The following is a 21,506-nucleotide window of genomic DNA, read 5'->3' as shown; positions in this document are numbered from 1 at the left end:
AGTGCTTAGAGCAGTGACTAGCATGTAAAAAGTTCTCAGAAGTGTTTGCTATTATTTTTGCTGTTGCTATAAGGAATTTTATTATTGGTTTGCTATTGTCTTTGTTGTTGCTGTGAGAAATTCAGACTAGGGTACCATTAATGGAATTATTTTTGAGCTCATTAGATTTCTTGCTGGAGCACCCGCAAACAACCTGCATATGCTTTTACAGGGGGCACAGGGGATCTGTAGTCAATCAGTTGATACACAATTCTTTGCAAGTTTGGGCATAAATATTAATGTAATCTCATTTGTATCCATAGGCTGATGAAGCCTGTAAGCATCAGTGTAACATAAAATTACGTTTTTATAATGCTTCATGCAGCAGAAACTGCTAACTTCTCACTGAAGTCCATGCTTTCCTCTTCTTCCTGAACAGACAGAATGTGATGCCATCCTCTCCTGCTAGTAGGTGCATCTGTGTGACAGAGGCCCAGCCTATAGAATGTGTCACGGAAATGATGTGTGTCACACCCAGGCTGGGCCCATGAAAGCTTCCCATGGGCACTTCTTGTGTATTTCTTCTTCTAGGTGGCAGGGATAAGAATACCTCTAGAGAACAACACCCAAGTCTTGAAAACGTCAGAGCTTCTGTTAGTCTGGGTCCTTGAATAATTGCCAACTGTTCATCCAAACAGCAAAAAATAAACTTTTACTGTGTTTGTGTATACATTTTTAAAGGGTTATTTGCTACTGCAGTTAGCCTAACATACTTCAAATATCGTAAGCCTAAGATAAGCATAAAATAGCTCTTTCACTTTCCTTCAAAAGGGTTATTTACTCACAGCATTGTAGATGTAGCTGTTGCTATGAATAAGCAGAACTCATGGGATTTGATCAGAAAGCACTTTATATTCATTTCCCACTGTCTCTTTATACCTGGGCAGTGGCAGAGGTCCTCCCTTCCCTATAGATACAAACTAGGGAAAACCTCACAACTTTTCTGGTCACTTCTAGAAAAGACAAAGTCCTATGTTTACTTAAAATTGCAGACACAGATTCAATTTGTTGATTAAACATGTCTATCCCTGTATGATAACCAAAGCTTCCAACTTTGTCGAAAGTTCACATTTAACTCCTTCATCTCCTTCCCTGCTAGGAGCATGTTGCAGAAGAGTCTCCTGCCTTGGGGAAAGATGGGGTGGTTGATTTCTCCTCTTTTTTTATTTGACCCTGCTGGGATAAAATGGAGTGTGAAATATGGGGTGGGGTGTCGGGGGCATGAGAAGAGATAACGGTAGTAGAAATTTCTGCAAGCACTCCTGGGCCTGAGAGGTAGATGTTTGTATCTGTCTCTTTTGTGAGGCTCTTTTATAAATTCTTCGGATACTTCCCATTGCTGGTTGTCTCTCACCTTCAGTTCCTTACCTGGATATATGCTTCTCTAACCCACCTTTATTCCTCCTCAGTCTTTAAAAGTTCGTAATCCATCTCCAAATTCTCTCTGATGAGCTCTCAGCATCCTTTCAGGTGGGCTGTTTCGAAAAGCATTTTAAAAACTCCAATTCTGATTCTCTTTGCTATCCTTAGATCTGCCAAAGTTTATTTCTTGCTGATTCGGTGAACAGAACCCAACCTTCCTTTGTTCTACCACCAAAGCAGCTAGCCAGTTTATCTTTTGTTTTCTTGATTTCCCGAATGGGACTAAGACATCAATCCCCTGTGGTGCCCTACCCCCCATCCAATAGCAGGGATGCAGATCAGGCCCACTGAGTGTTCTTATTTAATCCCTCTCTCTTGAAGTAAGGTGAAGATCAAGAGGGGGTGCTCACTGCACCTCTATCCCCAAAGAGATCCTCATCACAAATCTTCTCTCCATTTCCGTTCTCTTGACCCTTGTATATCCTTAATGTGGATGGGGAGGTTCAAGAATCATGACCGTGGTTCTTATCATTTCCTCTGAAAATTTGCATCCTGATTGTGTATCCGAACCCAGTGTCTCATATAATTGTAACTCATGTAAAACTTCCAATTTAACATTCTGCTATAAACAGGTTAAGTGAGCTATATGTCAAAAACTAGGGCATGATATTCTGAGTCTCAGCAGTTAGGCAGCTAGTGACACAATGAACAGAAATTAGGATTTGTTCATTCATTCAACCTGATCATTTATCGGGTCTTTATTATATAACAGCTTCTGAAAAAAGCAGTGAAGGGAGAGTGAAGTAGAAAACATACATAGTCACTCCTTCATGGAGCTTATAATCCAGATAGAGAGAAAAATATTAATTAAATAATCAAACAAAATAATATATAACAAAGATGGTAATTATTGTATGAAGGAACATTATTGGATGTTACAAGAAAGAATAAGAGAAACACCTGATTTAGATGGAAGATTTTTAAGGAAAAGTCATTAGCGGGTAGAGGCAGCCAGATGAAAATTTGTGAGGAGAATGTTCCAGGGAGAGGGAAGATTATCTTCAAAGTCTGTGAGGCTATAAGTAGCACAGCAAATTTGAAGAATTAAAAGAAGATCAGAGCTAGTATTCCCATAGGTACTCGGTCACAGCAACTTGGAAGCCACTAGAACATTTTGGGCTTTAATCCTTAGAGCAATGGTAACCCATTAAAGGACTTTAAATGGGAGAGTGAGGGGATCAGATTTGTGTTTAGAATTGATCACATTAATTGCCATAAAGAGAATGAATTAGGGGGGCTGGCTCGGTGGCATGGTGGTTAAGTTCGCACACTCTGCTTTGGCGTCCGGGAGTTCGTGGTTTCGGATCCCGGGCGCAGACCTATGCACCACCTATCAAGCCGTGCTGTGGCAGGCATCCCACGTATAAATTAGAGGAAGATGGGCACAGATGTTAGCCTAGTACCAATCTTCCTCTGCAAAAAGAGGAGGATTGGCAACAGATGTTAGCTCAGGGCTAATCTTCCTCATCAAAAAAAAAAAAAAAGAGAGAGAGAGAATGAATTAGGACCAGGAGTAAGCCTAAAAGAGACAGCTTTGAGGTAATTCAGAAGAGATGCACTTTGGGCCAGGTGTGGTAATGGAGATAAATGGAAAGAAGAGGGTTTATTTGGGACGTATTTTGGAGATATAAACAAAAGGTCTTGGAACTGAATTGGTTGAGGGAAGAGGGTGTGTTTCTGGCATGAGCAAAAGGTGAACAGGGAAGCCATTCACTGATAAGCGGAACTCCGAATAGGAGCCAAATTTAGGTAGGAGGAAGATAAGGAGTTTAGTTCAACACATACTGAATTTGAGAAGTCTGTGGGACATCTAAACAGAGAGGCTAAATAGGCAGTTGTGTATAGGAATCTGGAACTCAGAAGAGAAATATGAACTGGAGATAAAAATGTGAGAGTTAGTGGCGTACACTTGTCACTTAGAGGTTGCATAGAGAAGGAGTAGCCAGTGAGCTGAGAAGAAGACCAGGAGTGTATGGCATTATATCAAAGAAAGTATCTCAAGGAAGAAGGGGTGGCCAACTGCATTGGAATCTGTTGAGATATCAGGTACGTAAAGGAGCTAAAATGCATCCATTGCATTTTGCAATATGGAAGCCATTAGTGATCTTAGGAAGAACATATAGAGGGAATGGTAGTGTCAGAAGCCAGAGGAGAAAGAGCTTGGAAGAAAAGTTATTGAGTGGGTAGCAATCACTCCAAGATCAAATACTGGAATTACAGTGTTCATGAGAACGTTAGCAGAAAGTGAGATGGAGAAAGTAGAGAGAACGTAAATCAGGAATCAAGCCTACAAAAGGAAGCCAGGCAAATACTACATCAAAGTAACAAAGAACAATTTAGTGCAAAGGATCTTTAGTGATTATTTAATCAAACTCTAACTCTTTAGATGAGTAAGCTGAGTCCTAGAAATGACTTTATTGAGGTCACGCAGTGGAAGAATGGCTGAGCAGGATTAGAACCCTGTCCAGAATCTGAGTCCATTGCTCTCTCTGCTGTCCATGTAGCCTCGCAGGGTCTGCTTATTCCAGGCAAGAGACTCAGGAAGAGCTCCATGGCTCAGTTGTCAGGCAGCACCTGGCACTCCCATCTGGAAGAAACTCATTGGAGCCGACTTAAGTGACCTGTAACTCAAAACCAGCGAGCCGGGGTCAGAAATAATCAAGCTTCAGCCTCGTAATTTATCAGCACCTGGAAGTGCGCTTCCGAGGCTGCCTGTCTCTTTGAGTTGCTCAGGCACAGGCCATACAGCTCTCCCTCAGTCCTCCAGTGGCAGGAGGACTTCATAAATGACATTTGATTATGCTGAACACAGCAGCCACGGGCTGTACACCGACTTCAATAAAGATGGCAAACACCAGTGATCTCCATAAAACACGAGAGCCCTGGGGGGAATGGAATCGAAATCTTAACGTAGAGATCCATGGCCACTAAGGCAAATGACAGCAAAATGTGAACAAATTGCAAAACCAATAATAATAAAATTCCTGCTTGTGCTGCCTGCAAGGCATCAGCGCTCCAATATCACCCCCAGGGAGCAAAGTCAACTCTCCATGGGGTCAGTGGAGGCTATTAGAAGCCTGCTTGCTGGGCTTCTCAGCTGGAACCCACGGTTGCTGAAATAGCTTTGTGTTCAATTGAGTTCGAACCTTCTAATCCTGCCCTTCTGCCTGAAGGGAATCATAGGCAAATTTAGTCTTATTCCCAAGCCAGGAATATTCTTTGAGACACATAAACTTTGATTTTTTGATTTCTCAATTATGACCAAGTTTTGAATGAAATTTTTGAATTTTAATGCTAAAAGAAGCCTTAGAGAGATCATTTAGTCCTATATCCACTCTCTACTCACAGAAACTAAAAGCCAGAGAAATAGGAGACTTTGTCCCACATCATACAGCTGGTGACAGCACTTGAATTGGAATCTGGGGCTCTGAATACACAGTCACTGCTCCCAGGCAGATGCAGTGAAGGAGAACTTACTATTAAATAAGGAACTAAATATAGATGCACTTTTTTTTTTCTCATTCTAGGGAGTCACAGAATTTACCTCAGGGGGAAATTTTTTCTTGTGTTTAGGAACACACTTTTATATATATATATATATATATATATATATTTTTTTTTTTTGTCACAAAAAGCACAGCCTTGGGACTTATCTAAATGGGGAATTGAAGTGAGTGTATATAACTATATAGTGAAATAAAAGTATATTCTCCCTGGGGCTAGAGAGATTGTTCTGTTGTGTTCTGATTGGGGATAGTGGTGGGGGAGGCTTCTTCTGGAGTAGAGCTCTCATGGGTTCTTCTCTTGCAGATAGAAGGAGAATGAAGACAGCGACAGTTGGCTGTGGATTCTACAGATCCGGAGAAGTAGGGGAGTAGTGCCCCCCTTGCAGTGGAGGTATCTCTAGACCTTTACTAGGCCGAATGTCTGATATTGCCCTGACTTTATCCCCGTTAGCCTTGTTTCACAGCCGAGCATAGTGTTAAAGCTGTTGGGTGGAATGAAAGCCAATGTGTGGGCCTCCGTGCAGTGGAGAGGAGAGCAGCCTTCCCAGCACCTCCTTCTCGGAGACTTTGAGCCTTAGAAGTGATAGCAGCATCATAGAAAGAGAGACCTGCATCCCAGGATTCCAGCAACTGACTAGCAAGTGGAGGCCTTAGGGAGAGAGGGCAGGGACACCAAGAGCCAGGTGGCAGCAGAGAAGTAGGCAGCAGCGGGACCCGGGAGAGACAGACTTGACATAAAACCGAAGCTAGTGGGGGAAGATAACACATGAAGGGGTGGTGGGCGTGGAGTGAAAAGAGGAGAAACTAGATTCTGCTTTAGGAAACTAGAAATTTAGTGGGTAGTAAGCATCAGAGGCAACCCTGGCTTTGGGCATTTGGGTTAGTCATTGAACTTTGCTGAACATCACTGTCCTCATGCCCAAACAGGCTCAATTATATGTATTAATGTTATTGTTCTGATTTAATGTGATAATATGTTAAAATGCAATAGAAAAAACCGTGTTATTATTTAGGGCTCTTAATATTTCTGCTATACGGGCAATCTCAACCCAAGAGCTAATCTGTGCCGGTATCTTATAATAACTCGTTCACCTCTCTTCTCTGGACCTCATATCTGTCTCAGCTACAAGATCATTCCACAGAGCAGAAGAGCTCTTAAGGAGCTGTGGAATAGAGGGGATTCCAGGCGCACTCCTCAAGGAGCCAACATTTCTCTCCTTTCATATCCTTTTTTATTGGGGGTTTCAGAAGGAAAGACTGAGGAGCTGAGATCTCCCATCTTCTGCATTTTGAGGTTAAGATTCCAAAGATTTCCATAGTGGGAAAAAATCACAAAGAACGTTAAGCTGTTCTAATCACCAGCTACTTGCATGTGGCCATAAACCAGCAGGGAGAGCAAGAAAGATGGAGAGGAAAGACAGGGAGGCAGAGAGGGTCCAAACCTCTTTTATCGGGAGTTCTCTTGAGCTTGTGGGAAAACACAATATGTATTTTGAGCTGTGTACCTCTCATTTTACTTTTTAAAGGAAAACAGCAGGCCCAGGCCACAAGGGGCCCAAATAGAGAGCGGCGGGCCTTGGGGTGTACACACACTCAATACTGTGACCTTCTCAAATACAAACATTCCAGAAATGAATAGTTTATGACTTCTGCTGGTGCCTGAGATAGCTTCATAAATGAATGAATTAGATTTGGCCACAGTAAATACCAACTGTGAAGAAATTTGCAAGGCCAGCAGAGGAAAAACAAAAGAATGGATCTTCTAGTCGTCCTTACAAGAAATGTGATTATTTCTCATTTGTAGCCTACATAATATATATGAATATTCATACTGTAGTTTGGATCTAAAGAAAGAAAAGGATTCCTGCTCTTTGTGGCTGATGCTATAGATTGTCTGCTGACACCCCTTTTCTCCTTTTTCCTTAATAATTCAACTCGGACTTTGTTTCGGGTAATAGTGAGACCAGTCATTTCCCAGCCTCTCCTTGCACACAGGGGTGGCCGAATGGAACAGTTCTGGCAAGTGAGATATATACGGAAGTCACTGGATGGAACTTCTGGAAAGGTCTTGGTGGGGGTACAGATTCCTCAGCTCTCACATTTTTCCCTTTGCTCGTTGTTCTTCTCTCTTCTAGGAATTGAAGCCAGGAGACTTGTGATCATGAGGATGACAGGTGATCACTGAGGTGGCTGAGCAGAAGCACAAGGTACCTGGTCTCTGCTGGTGTCTTTGAGCCACTGCGCTATTCCTCAGCAGTCTACCTCTGGACTTCTTTTTGCACAAGAAAAATTAACCCGCTACCATCTTTGTGAATCTGTTTGTTGAAAGCAAAAGAAATTCTAACCGATAGAGTGGTAATTTTTAATTTCAAGATGCATATGGAGAGAAATGAAAAGAAGTACTTACTATAACAAGTTCACCATGACTTAGTCTGAGTGGAATCACTCTAGTGGCTAGGATTCTCCTTGGATCACAAAACCCTCAACCCAAGGCAGCCATACCAAGGAGGAAAGGCTGCCTCCTCCTGGACCTTACCTCATGTCTCTCCTGGAACTAGAGAGGCAAGTTGACTGTAGACCGCCCAATTCACCTCCAGAATGAGATGGTCTATAAAACACAGAAGGAAATTCAAACTCATATATGTGGGCTAAAACTCCAGGCTGAACCCTTGCCCATCATCTGTGAGAAAACTCCAGAAAGATAATCACAGTTGTCTAATGGTGGCTTCATAGGCATTATTAAGTATTTTCATGCTAAGCATGCAGTAGGAACTCCACAAAATTTTATGAGGTTGAATGGAATTCAGAAATCTCTTTAGAATTGTTCAGACATATTGCAAATCATGGAAACATATGTGTGTATATATATATACATGTGACAGAGAAAAACAGGACACTGAAGGCTCAAGAATATCTGATTATTGAAAAAACGTGAACCAAAGCTCCATTCCAATAGGGTCAAATGCTGTGCCTGCGTTGACGTTAACTATTCTTCCTACAGGGCGAAGTTGCCATTAGGTTGGTGAAGTCTATGTGATATCTCGTCTTTATACAGGAGAAGGTGATTTGTGTTTAATTTTGTAAGTTGAGCCCAATTTGAAGGAACACAAAGGAAGCATGCCAGATACATGAAGAATATTTTATAAACTAAATCAAAGCCTCTTCTTCACTTCATTTAATTTCTACTCTTACTCCATCAAGGTACCTATCTACTTTGCAAATTTTTAACTATTACAGCTCAGTTTTCCGTAAAAGAGGAGTGTTATCGGCAATTATTTGCAGCCTTTGCGAACAGACAGAAAAGCCCCATAGAACTCCAAGGAAAATGCCAGCAGTTGAGTAGTTAAGGGAGGCATTTGTTGGTAAAAGAAGCAAAAGTAATTGTGCAAAGCTTTTACGAGCTTTTTGAAACAGTATGGAAATTGATGCTCTTTCTGACTGCTAAACTCAGCCTGAATGACAAGGAGAAGGTAAATACACTAACAGATTGTTCTCAAAATGTGGCTGCGAGGTGACTTTTTTCAAAGGAAGCATACTGGAGATAAAATGAGGCGACCTTTTAATGTTCTGCTCCCAGTCAAGTTATTATGAGTTGCTTTATAACAAACACCACCACAAGCAGCGTCCCCAGGCGGCTTCCCTAATGTTGCCCCCAGAAATCTAATTTGTAGATCTGATGGAGACCCACTAGAAAGGGCAGCCATCATCTGAACAACCCCATTCTCAAAGACCTTCACACACATACACACACACAAAGGGATTAAAATGGATTTTCAATGTTTTGGCAGCCACAGGAGACTCTAGTCCCTTCAGCAACATTTCCCATAGAAGACATTACTTATCAGAACTGGTCAGCATCAGCAATCTCTCAGATAAATAATTTATATGGGGAACTAATAAAATAATGGAGTACTTCAGGGGATGGTAATAAGAAGGCAGAACTAGAGCCTCCTGGGGACGATCTTGAGAAAAGACATGAATCTACAGCTTGGGTACACTGCTTCTCTTTGCTGTAACTCCACGCTGCCCCCGCTCCCTCCCCTTCACCCGTGAAATGTCATACCTTGATAGTACTTTCTTGTACTTTAAGTTTGCTTAAAGCCTCCCCATCTCCAATGACTAGCTCCACCCACTTCTTTTTGATGTAGCCTCTCCTGCCCCTCCAAACCTAATCTCTCTCTCCTTCAAATGTCCATACTATTTAGTTTATACGACTTGTCTAATATCCCTTTGATATAGCCATGTACTACCCCTCGTATTCCAATTTTATTTATTTTTTTACTATAATTAGATTATAAGGACTTTAGAAGCAGGGGTGTGTTGAATAGTCTCTGAATTCCCAACAGTGTATAGCACGTTGTTTCATGTCTACCAGTTGTATACATTTGCTGACTCAATTCCAGGGCAAGAATCTTCTCAAGGAATCATTTCTTCTATTGGGTGAGTCTAACAGGTGAAGAAGGGTCTAGATGTGTTGGTTTTTGGTGGCAATTTCAAAGGCAAAGATTCTTTTGTTTTTGAGGAAGTATACAAACTATACCCGAGAAACAGAAATATCAGATATTCTGAAGGGAATTAGTAAATAACAGGAGAGACTCTGATCAGTAGTCAATTAAAAAAAAGTGTGTCCCAGAAAGAAATATTTTTGTTCCAACTTGCCTTTGGACCAATGAAATGGCGTCAAAGAGAAAAGGCCTTACTGGTGGGAAGGATATAATGGAACCCCAGTGGAGCTCCATTTTGGCTAGCAAGGAGAGCTGGCTCCTTTGATGCCTGCAACGACTGGCTCTCTGAATCCTTCCCTCTTACCGAGGGGTCTTCTTTGCCTAGCAGGGATCTTTCATGGAATCCTCCATTCTGAGAAGCAGTTATAAACCTTTGTCTCTTACAACCCTGAGCTGGCCTCCCTCCTTCATTTTCCCATCTTCTTTGCTTGTTCAGGAAATCCTGAGGTCTTGGATAACAGCAGGTTCTCTGATGCCTCAGGTCCTCTCCTCTTCTCCCTCCTTGTAGCATTCTAGACTTACACCAGAAAGCCAGTGCTCTGCAGTTCCTCACCCATGGGGCTTAGCGTTTTTTTGGACACTAGCTGTTCACATAATTTTATATGTAAACTCGTTGGTGCCTACACCAGAAGAATAGAAACATCCAAAAATACTCATTGAATTGGAAAAATATAGTTGTTTCTTACTTAGGATGTTGAAATGTTTGGGAAAGAGGAAAGAGATAGTGTCTGACAATGGAGATAAAATATTAGAGAATTTTATGATTTTTCTCTCTAGATTTTTCAAAAGAAGAGACAACAATTTTTGATCTAGAATAACTCAAAGGAAATCTCTCTTGGATGCAAAAAGATAGAATCAGCAAGCTCACAATTCCTTCTTTTGTTTTTTTAGCTGGGGTAAAAAAAGGCATGCTTATTTCTATTTCAAGAAATCATATTTTGGGACACTGGGAGGCTGGTTCATTTCTTTGATTAACCACAAAGAACAGCCCAAACTATTCACCATTTTTCCAGTATAGCACAGAATGTGGTATGAAAGTACTGTGTGCTTGTCTTTCACAAACTGGGTCCAAGGAAGATAAATATCCTATTAGTTAAAGGTTCTGCTTGGTCGGGGTGGGGGGGGTCTTCACATCCTCGGATCATTCTACATTATTTACAAAGTAAGCCAAAGCTGGCACCACAGGAAAAATAATGGGGCAATAATCATTTAAAACTGGTGAGCTGGTGTTTTCATAGTTGAAATTTTCTGGACAGAGTCCCTGAGCCTTTTCTTTGGTGAGGAAGATTGGCCCTGAGCTAACATCTGTTGCCAGTCTTCCTCTTTTTGCTTGAGGAAGATTGTCCCTGAGCTAACATCTGTGCCAATCCTCCTCTACTTTTCGTATGTGGGATGCCACTACAGCATGGCTTGATGAGCGATGTGTAGGTCCCCACCCGGGATCTGAACCTGTGAACCCCGGGCCGCCGAAGTGAAGTACGCAAACTTAGCCACTACGCCACCAGGCCAGCCCCTCCCTGAGCCTTTTTAATTGCCTTAGGAAAATGCACTCAATGAAAAGTAGACCAAAGCAAAAATATGGTCAGGTGACCCCAACTATGACCCTGACTTAGGTTTGGAGTATCATTTCCACAGGAATAGAATGACTCATATACACTTTAGTTTGAGTTTAGGTCCTGGGGGTTGAGATCTGAATCACAAGCATTCTTTGAGTTTCTCCCATAATTTCCAGAAGAGTCTTTCAGATTGCAATGTTTTAGGATTTTATTCATTAATCCAGCAAATATTAAGTGCCCTCTACATACCAGGCATTGCACCATGGATGGAGAGACAAATATGGTCTCTTCCTTTATAGAAAGTCTTAAAAAATAATGAAAAAACAATTCTGTCTTATATCAAGTGCTATTAAACCAGTAAGTAAGGATTTGTGAGAGTGAGAAACTGGGAGGGGGCTTCTTTGAGCAGGGTGGTCATGGATGGATTGTCTCGAAAGCTGGCATTTAGGCTGAAGAGTAATGGATAAGAATAGCCCGCTAGGCAAAAAACAGCAGACACATCGGGGTACCAAGACAACACTACTCAGCCTCCCTCTCCCTGCACTATTGGTTAACACAGGTGTGTACATGTGGGAGGGGGAGCCTTGTCTTCTCTTCCAGAGGAGGCTTCCATGGTTAGAGCCCAGGAGAACCCTAGCTGGCGTGTTATGATCAACAATGAGTGGTGATTTAAAAGGGTTTTGGAGTTTAGGGGATCCTTGAGGAGAAAGGTCTTCAGTAGTACTGAGACAAGGTCAGCAAAAAAGACCAGATGAAATGTGGGGAATGCACAGACCGGTCACAATAGCTTAGCCAAGAGTTTCCAGATGTTCGGGCACAAGTCTCACTCCATCCTCACTTTACGCATTGGACACGTGCATTTTCCCATTCTATATGTGTGTCTATGATAACCATGACAAAGCCAATACCCATGGGAAGGTGCAGTGGGTAACACATGAGTCAAGGGGCAGGGGGACTGGAGCAAGCATGATCAATTTAGAGGCAACATCATTGGTGAGCCCCAGGAGAGTCAGGAGTACTGCCATATGTAATAATTTTTTCAAGATAAGCTAAATATTTGGATTTTTCGTGTGAAATTTACTTTATTCCAAATGTTAACAACTAATTAAAAAAATACTTTGTAGACTCTGTAGACTGTGTGAGTCACCTGTTGCAGTCTAACTCAGGACTGGAAGCAAGGTGATGGTGAGAATAGGGCCTATTTTGTATCATTCTCTCCCCAGCCTCACACGGTGCCTGGCGCCTAGCTGTCTCTAACATGTATGTACGTATGGGTGGATACCTGTGCACACTATCTTCTAACCACTGTCATGCCTGGCTCATCCAAACCTCCTCAGTCTTCTGTTGTCTGAAGCCTTATACAACAACTACCTAACAAAACAGAGTCAGTGTCATTAATTTTTTTCCTTTTTAGGAGAAAGAAATTCCAGTACCTGATTTTTCTCATACTCAATCACATACCCCAATACTTCCAGGCTTCTCTGAGTCAGACTGAGCTTTCTAATTCATTCCAGGCTTTTCGTTCAAGCAGTCATCATGAAGTAGTTATTTTTTTCCCCAGTCTGGCATCTCGAAGTGTTTTTACCAAACGTCTAATTAATTAACCCTAATTAATTGAAATTTAAAATCGCTTTCCAAATCCGCAGTAATGTAAGGCTGTCCTCTCTCACTCATAGGAAGATTCAGTAGAAAGTCCCGCATTAGCATTAAGAACATAATATTCTCAAAGCATGCCTCTCATGAAGGCTATGAAATTGTTCAGAGAAAATCAGGAGAAATTGTCTCTATCAAGTGGCACAAAGCTATTTAGATAGAATTACTTTGTCAAGCCAGCTTTGAGCTAAGTTATTCTTTTGTGAGATTTCTTTTTTGCTTTGAGCAGTTTTTTTTACCCCTTCCTCTCTCCCTGATTCTTGTAAAATCATTTTACAGAAAAAAATATTTTCTGGAAGAACAGAGATGAGAGGCTTTGGAGAACTCCGCCCCCTGTTTGCTGCAAAAACATTAATAAATGTCACTAGCAAAGTTGAGTACCAGGGGAAACAGGATGACCTCATGAATATATTTTCTAAAGAGCTTAAAATGTCCATCTTGTATATTATTTGTCCCTTAAAGAGTCTAAGAACTATTGATCCCTTCGACTGCTGCAAAAAGCAATTTAAATGCACTGAAAGCTCTAAATATAAATGTATAGACAGAGAAGTGCCTGTTCAAAGTGGCTTCTAAATGTCCCCTTTCTCGATGTGGAGAACTGCTCTGCAGTAAAGGATGCCCTTTGGTAGGGTAGCTGATATTATTGAGTCTATTATGGCAAAACGAAAGGAAATTAGTGCTACTTTCTCTTAAAATGGTATCATTGTACAGCCCTGTTCAAACACATCTGCTGATAAAAATTGATTTTTATATTCATTGGCCATCATTGCAGGGCTACCGCCTGGTCTTCTAAGAGGCAATCATCTGACACCCTTAGCCACTGTCCTCCATCTACATGCATTCAATGATAGGTACGGTGTTCCAGAACAGCACATAGCATAAGAAGTGATATAGATAAGAAGCTATGGACAGAGATCTGGGTGGGATGGGATATTAAATGATACATTCTTATCTCTGCCAAAGATCTTCTAGGTGATGCTGGATCACCTACTTTACCTGTTTGCTGTGGTTTCCCCACTGATAAAATGTCCTTTCCCTATCTCACGGGGGTAGTAGAACTACCTACTCACGGGTGACTAACGAATGTGCTCTGAGATTAGTAGTGTACTTTGTTAAAGTGAGGCAACTGTTGGTCTTAGGCTACAATTTCCAGGACAAGGAGAGAATACTTTTATCCTTCAGGAATTTCAAGGTGATTTGAAGCTATTGGTTCTGGCTCTGTTGCTGCCACCTAAGAACCTTCAAAGGCACTCTATCGGCTCTCAGCCCAAGGAGCAGGAGGCTCCTTCTAATACCATTCCCTATTCATACTGAAACGCCTTAACAGGGATGCACAACTAAGCCTGTCTTCTTGAGTGCCCAATAACATGAGGAATCAGAGATATCTCATACCACGGTGGGGGTAGGGCAGAGGAAAGGGTACAAAGTTGGGACTCAGAAGATCTGCTCTTTAGTTCCAGCTCTACTGCTAACTAGCTGTGTGAACTTGGCTGAACCATTGATCTCATGGACTTTCAGGTTTATCTATCTATAAAACAAAATTGTGAGGATTAAATAAACTATATGAAAGCATTTTGTAAGCTATAAACAGAAAAATTCTATTTACAAGATGGATTAGTCACAAACAAATATTTTATCTTTGAGAGGAGTTTCCTACCGGTTTCATCTGGATCTCACCCACGTGCTCCATGATCCATCATTGATCTTGGCTCAGGCTCCTATTCTAAATTTTCCTCATAAACCCTTTCACTTCTACTACCTCTCCTACAACCCCAATCTGAGTATGAAAACTCTTAAATGTGAATCTCTTCTTCAGCAGGTGAAAATCCTTTGCTTCTCTCTAGCTTCCATTTTACCCAGGTAGAAGTACCACCCATTCCTACAAACATTAGCAAAAGCAGACCTGGGACCCATTATATTCTATCCTAAATACATAAATGCGTTCCACATTTTTTAAAAAGGCCCTGAGTTAGTAGCCAGATGGTTTTTCTCTGTACCCTTGTGCCAGCCTCTTAGTCATATAGTGGATTCTTTTCCATGAACCATTACTCTGCTGCCCTTGTGTTTGCTGCAGCTTTGACAGGTTTGAACAGCAGCTTCACATCCGTGTGAAATCTCACGGGTGATATTGTGAGGCTGGGCAAAGGCCACTCAGGTTCACCAAAGTTCAATGCCAAAAACGGGCAGTGCTTCCCTTTTGGATGAAGGCTTCTAGTTTTCTATCAAACTCATAGGCATACCCAGCCCAAGCCGGCTTTGTTTTAGGTGACAAAGGTCTAGAAAACTGTATACTCAGTACTGCTCAGGCTCTGGCTGGTGCTTGGCAAGGACAAAGCCATACCATTTGTTATTCTGTCCTTGCATTCTGGTGATGTCAACCTCAAAAGATTTGGGATCTCCCATGAATTCTTCTAATTTTCTATTATTTATTAACTCATCAAAACTTTTGAACTTACGTATTTCTTTTCTAGACTGCATTACTCCCACAGGGTAGCAAATGTGAGTCTCATTGTGTCATTTCCCTACTTAAAAACTCCAATGGCTCTGTCACTCACAGACCTCTTGGTGTTGCTTCCAAAGGCTCCTCCCACCTGGGCTGGAGACCAACAGATAGGTTCACAGTCAGTCCCTCTAACTTCCTGTCACAGACCGCCTAGTTTCTATATCCCCATATGTTTTCTTATGCTCTTTTTCTGCATCTGAAATGTTCTTTTCCACCTTGCCTGATGACATAATCTTACTCATTCTTCAAAGCTCAGATCAAATGTCACCTCAACTGTGAAGTGCAATGACCCTTTTTTCTTATTACCACATACTTATAATAATGCAATCATGCTTATTTTCTGTAGCTCTCTGTCATCTGTTCAATTAATCATCAAGGATATAGTCACATCCTATTTATCTGGGTATTCTGCGAGTCTCGTTGAGTGCTTGGCACACAGTAGGTGCTCAATAAATCTTTAAGAAAAGATACAATGAAGGATCAAATATTGGTAAACACTGAGTCTTTTATTGGTTCAAATTTTATTTTTTAAGATTCAAGAGTTAGCTCCTCCTTCACATATATACATTATACAGTCAATGGATACTTTATGTGACACAATATTTTCACACTCTGTAGTCTTTTAAAGGATTCAAAACACATCCCCTCTCAACTTTTTTCTTTCCAGATGGTTCTAATCTTTCTGATTCATTTTCATATATTGCATCCTGTTGATAATTTTAGTTGTTTTCTCTGGAGCTTTACAGTGTTATTTCATCTTTTATAAAATGAGGACAGGTTAGGCAGCCTGAGTTGAATCCAGGATTCCAAGAGAGTGGAAGATTTATGGTTTGCACAAGGGTGCAGCAATGTTTTCTGTCATATTACAGTATCTTCTTGCCCCTAAAGGCCAAAGGCTCTCTTCAGGGAATGGTTACAATGTCTCTTGAATCCACATACCAAGTTCTAATGATCACTCAGAGCCCAGTGTCCTTTGAGTATACATAGATTTTTTTTTCTAAAGTCAATGCTTTATTCTTGTTCATGTAGAAATGTACCTTTACCTTTTGACCTCCACTTGGTTTCTCCTGATGTTTTTCAGAAGCACATCACAGGAGTTTTCTTTTCCCCAAATGAAGGAATTTTCTGTTATCTGCAAACTTGGAGATTTCACTAGGTATTTCCTCTTCTACTTCATTAGCTAAACTTTCAAATAAGAGTGATCATGAGACTAATGTCTTGGTGATCCCACTATTAACATTTCATCACAGAATGCTCATTTATTCTAATCCTTTCTTTCCTGGATCTGTGCCAGTTCCTTAGTTAGGAAGAAAAAAGGTCTCTTTAATTCTGTGATATTTTTAGGGAAAAAATCACTTAGTGTATAATTTAGTCAAAGGCTTTTTTAAAGGTAGGAATAATTGCATCTTTTAATTCTATTTTACCAAGTTCACTTTATTCTTTCAGAAACACCACAAGAATCAGGTAGCTGGGCCAAATTGGATGAAGAGTAGATCTGGCTTCCAGTGGTAGCCAGAAATACATTGATTAGTAGAAAGACTAGAAAAAAGAAGAACAAGGAGAGGAAAAGGCAAAGCAGTGAGGCTTAGAGTTTGTAGAGAATAGAGAAAGGGAGTGAGTTTGGCCAGGAGACTAAAAAGATAGACCAAAGTCTGAGGAAGACAAATGCCCATGAGACCACGGCTGATGGAAATGCATGAACAGCCAAGGGATAGGAAGTACACATGGGTGGTGGGGAGGAGGTTCCTCGGATAGTGGTTATTTTTAAGAGCCAGAACCTCATTTTTTTTAGAGTTTGCATCTTCCTTAAGTGCATGAATCTCTTAGGTTGACTTCTGAAAGTATTGATTTCCTAAGTATGGTTTTTCTCTTGCTGATGCTGTGCTACTGTATTTTAAATTTGCTTCATTCACTGTTCAATGATTCTATTCTTTATTATTCAGCCCATAGACACTTACTAGACACCTGATATTTTTAGGTCATTGCAGAAAACAAATGAGATGGAGAGAATAGAGTTCTTCCCTGCCCTCAAGGATATCACAATCTAGCAAAGAACATAAGACGACCACAAAAATTGAATATAAGATAAACTAGAGTGAGTGCTATAAGAAAGACAAAAACAGAATGTTCTGTATGCTGACATCTCTGTTTAGAAAGTCTTTCCCACCGTTACCAATCTCCGATTGTCAAAATATGGCTTACCTTTCCAAACCAGCTCAAATGCCATCTGTCCTGCAAAGTCTTCTCTGATTACCCCCCTCTGTAACCTTTTGCTTGTACTTTGCTTATGACATGGTATGTGCTCAGGGAATTATAAGGATTCCAATTCCTGGCGTTAATAAGGTGACCATTCATCCTAGATTTTTCTGGACAGTCTCAATTTTATGTAATTGTATTTCTTTTTTTAATAGAATGAATTAGTATTTATATGATTTACTATTTAGACCTTTGCACTTGTTAGACCACATGTTCTGACCCTGATCTTTGGTTGGGACAATGTAGTCACTGTGGCTAGAGTCAGAGGCTGGGTGCATGTTCACATGAAATGACTGGTGTACCAGTGGTTTACAATTGGTACAATGCTGATTGACTGGGAAAAGTCTATTCTGACTGGTCAGAGCCCACGCCATATAAGTTGTTTACTACTTTGAATATTACTCTAGGTATAGGGCATTCATGGAAATGTAGATTGGATTCAGAAAAGTAGAAACTTATACACTAGGTTAGGGAACAGGGGCTTTGAAGGGCACTGGAGTACCATCAGTGGTTTTATACATGTCTGCCTAGGTAAAATGCTTCACTGGTCTGCAAACTCAAAAAATTATCTTATCAATCTAGCCATTCTTTTGCTTTTATGTTTGTTCATCTATTCAGTAATTCAACAAATACTTATTGAGCACCTATGTGTCAGGGACTGATAACTGTTTACCAAAACCCATTTCTTATTCCTGGGCATAGCTACACATTTCTCTGCCTCCTTTGCAATTAGGTCTGACCATGTCACTAGACTCTAATATAATATGACTGGGATGGAGAGGCCCCCTGAGTGACCCTGAAAACTATGTGCTTAATATAAGGCAAAGTGGCCATCATCCTGGGTCATGAAAAACTTACTTACTAGATACCTGATATTTTTAGGTCCTTGCAGAAAACAAATGAGATGGAGAGAATAGAGTTATGTGGACCCATGTGCCCTCCACTCCCGTCTCACCAATCTGGCACAGTTAGTGAGCAAAAATTAAACTTCTGCTCTATTAAGCCACTAAGCGTTTGCATCTATTTATTGTTGTAGGCTAGCTATAAACCACAAATGTTTATTTCTTTCTCATGCTACTAGACTCTTGGGAGTTGTCGGAGGGATCATTCTCACCTTGTTACTCTCTCTCTGGGGTCAAGCCTACTGGAGCAACCACTGTCTGGATCATTGCTGGTCACCAGGACAGAGGGAAAAGAGTTCTGGAGAGTCTTTTATCAGCCATTAAGCAAGCAGCCAGAGTCACACACATCACTCCCACCCACAACTCATTGGTCAGACTTGGTCAGATGATCCCAATCATGGCCAGGAAGTAAAACCCTACCATGTGCCTGGAAGCTAGACAGCCAGAAGAATTTTAGAGAGTATCATTAAAGACCACCACACCAGCCTAACTGATCTAAAACATGCTACCATGTGCTAGATACTGTGCGAGATGCTGGCATTTAAAGATAAATATGTCATGGTCTCAATTTTATAATTTCACAATGCGTTTTCTTCTGAACCTGTGGGTGGATACCTTCTGTATGTGGTGGCTTTCTGTAATATTTTTGAAACAGATAGTATATGTATTATTAATTAACTCATTCATTCATTTATTCCACCAATAATATTAAGTATCCACTTACTATATACACCTTTCCTGGGAGCCGTGGGGAATACTGTGATAAAGTTGACATCCATCCTGCCCTCAAAGAACTCAGAGTATAGGAAATGGTTTGTTCTCATACCTCCGAGCTATCTCCCTGGCCATTTTCTCAATAATGAATTTAATATTTACATGATTTCATTTTGTTGCTTTGCTCTTATAATGTGGAAATCAAGTGTTAAGTTGAAAGAATGGCTACTTTCCTGCCCAAGGCTCAGGAAGAGATCCTCTGGTGATCCTCTACCACGTGGTTCCTGGGCCCTTGGCTCATTTTGAGGTCCTGTGAACCTTGTCTACACATGACATGGGCCTCCACCAATATACCAGAGAAGCAAAAGGCAGGGACACAGGCTGAAAGCGATGTACTCTGCTCTAACTTGTTCTTCTCCAAGTGTTCAGCTCCTATCTATTTTTGGAAGCTTCAATTTACAAGTCTGTTTTTAAGGTAATTAGAAGTGGTTTTCAAATTGTGTTCTACAGTGCCTAAGGATTAAGAAGAAGATGCTCCAGGGAGGTGATGGACAGCCTAAGCAGGAAGCTGTCTCAACTCCAACCAGAGCAGCTTCACTTTTGACTGTATTATGTATTGGAATTGTATGTATGATTCTGTTATTAGAAAGGTTTAATTTCTCTAAAAAGATTAAAGGATCTAATGAGTTTCTGTTTCAAAACATTGCCAGGAGCCCAAGAGAATTAACAAAGTCACCTCCCTAACAAATCACAGACCATGAAATCTAGAAGAGACTCAGAATCATCCATATGCTTTGGAGGGAAGAACTTTGGTCTATGGTTCGTTATGTCATTTGGAATGTGCACAAGATCCCATAGAATAGGCTCTGTCTCTTTTAGGCCATGAGTTCCCCAAAGGAAGCATTTAGCCCCATGCCTTGCACCAAGTTGATGATCAAAGAGTGTCTGTTGAACGAAGAAAGGAAAGAATCTGGATTAGACTTGCATGTAATGGGTAGGAAAAACTAAGGTCAGAGTGGTGAAAGTGTTGGCCCAAGGTCACACAGCAAAAACAAAGGCAAAGTTGGGGGAAAACTCTAGTTCTTTTTACACTGGATTGTGTCATGTTGACTCCTAAACAGCAATAAAAATGTCCAAACTCAACCTCTCATTTCCTATCCTTTGCTCTGTATCCATAGCCATCCTAATGACTTAACATAGAGACAGTCCAAGTTCCAACTCAAATGATCAATGGCATTGTCTGTCTGCTATTTCTGTTAGTATGGGATGTGAAAGAAGCCTCTCTCCTTTGTCCTTCATGATATAGAATGTGTGTCTCCCCTTCCTCCCCCTCCCCCCAAAAGGGCAGGGCACACTCTGGGGGAGACTGTCCAGCAGCAGTATCTGGGGGTGGTGCTGAGCGGAGGACAGGGCAGGCAGTTTAAGAAGGACAAGCCGTGCTAGGGTTAAGTTGTTCCAGTTTCTCCTTCCTTTGTGCCTTTGCTTTCTTTGCATCACCGATGATGTTATTTATGGAATGCCAGTATGTTTCCTTTTTTAATTAAAAGGGAGAAAAATCCAGTCTTGTACAAGAACAAGAGTGATGACTCAACAGGACTGCTCAGTGCCAAATGACTTCCTGTAATCGCATCTGTAACAGTGTTTCTTGTAGAAGCAGGATTTTGGGCTCATGGTGAGACTGCACTCCAGGAGGCCACCTGTGCAAGTGGCTCATTCCTCACGCAGCCCGGTTGTCTGACTTGTCCATAGTCATGAACTCTGGCCTGGTGAACCCAAGCTGACCAAATCTTTCTGAATTATGAGCAAGGAGAGGGAAATAACTTTCAGAGATAATGTAATGTTTGGTTGCATCTTCTTTCAGGTAATCTAAATATTAGGCTTTTTTGCATTGTAACACATCAGAGGATCATGATTTTTAATAACGTAAATTCCTTGAAACTTACCTGTTTTAACCCCTTTCTGTTAAGATACGGAAATTGAGACCTAAATCAATTTGCCAAATATATACTAACCATCTACAATGTGTAAAGGATTGTGCTCAGCCTCTCTGGACCAAATGACTTTTTTAAGGTCCCACAACTTATTGGTGACATATAGAATTAAAAACTAATTGTCCTCACTTCCATGCAAGTCTTCTTTCCACTATACAAATCTAAAGTTTGGGTTATTATCACAACTCTCTTGCTGGTCTAGAAATTCTAGACAGGCATGTGAGTGAGTGCAGGCGTGTGTGTGTTTTAATGGTATGCATGTAGCCAGGAGAGGTATATAGCAATCAAGCTGGTAGCAGTGAACATTGGAGGCAGCATGTCAGAGTTAGAAAAACACTCCCTTAGGATTTGGACCTAGTGATGAATGCTGGTCCTTCCCCTTACTACGTGACCATGGCTCAGTTTCATAATCATTTTGAGTCTTACTTTCTTCATATCCAAGTGTACGATAAAATAGGT

This window comes from Diceros bicornis, chromosome 4 (assembly GCF_020826845.1).
Source record: "Diceros bicornis minor isolate mBicDic1 chromosome 4, mDicBic1.mat.cur, whole genome shotgun sequence".
NCBI classification, from domain to species: Eukaryota; Metazoa; Chordata; class Mammalia; order Perissodactyla; family Rhinocerotidae; genus Diceros; species Diceros bicornis.
This window is presented reverse-complemented; position numbering follows the sequence as displayed.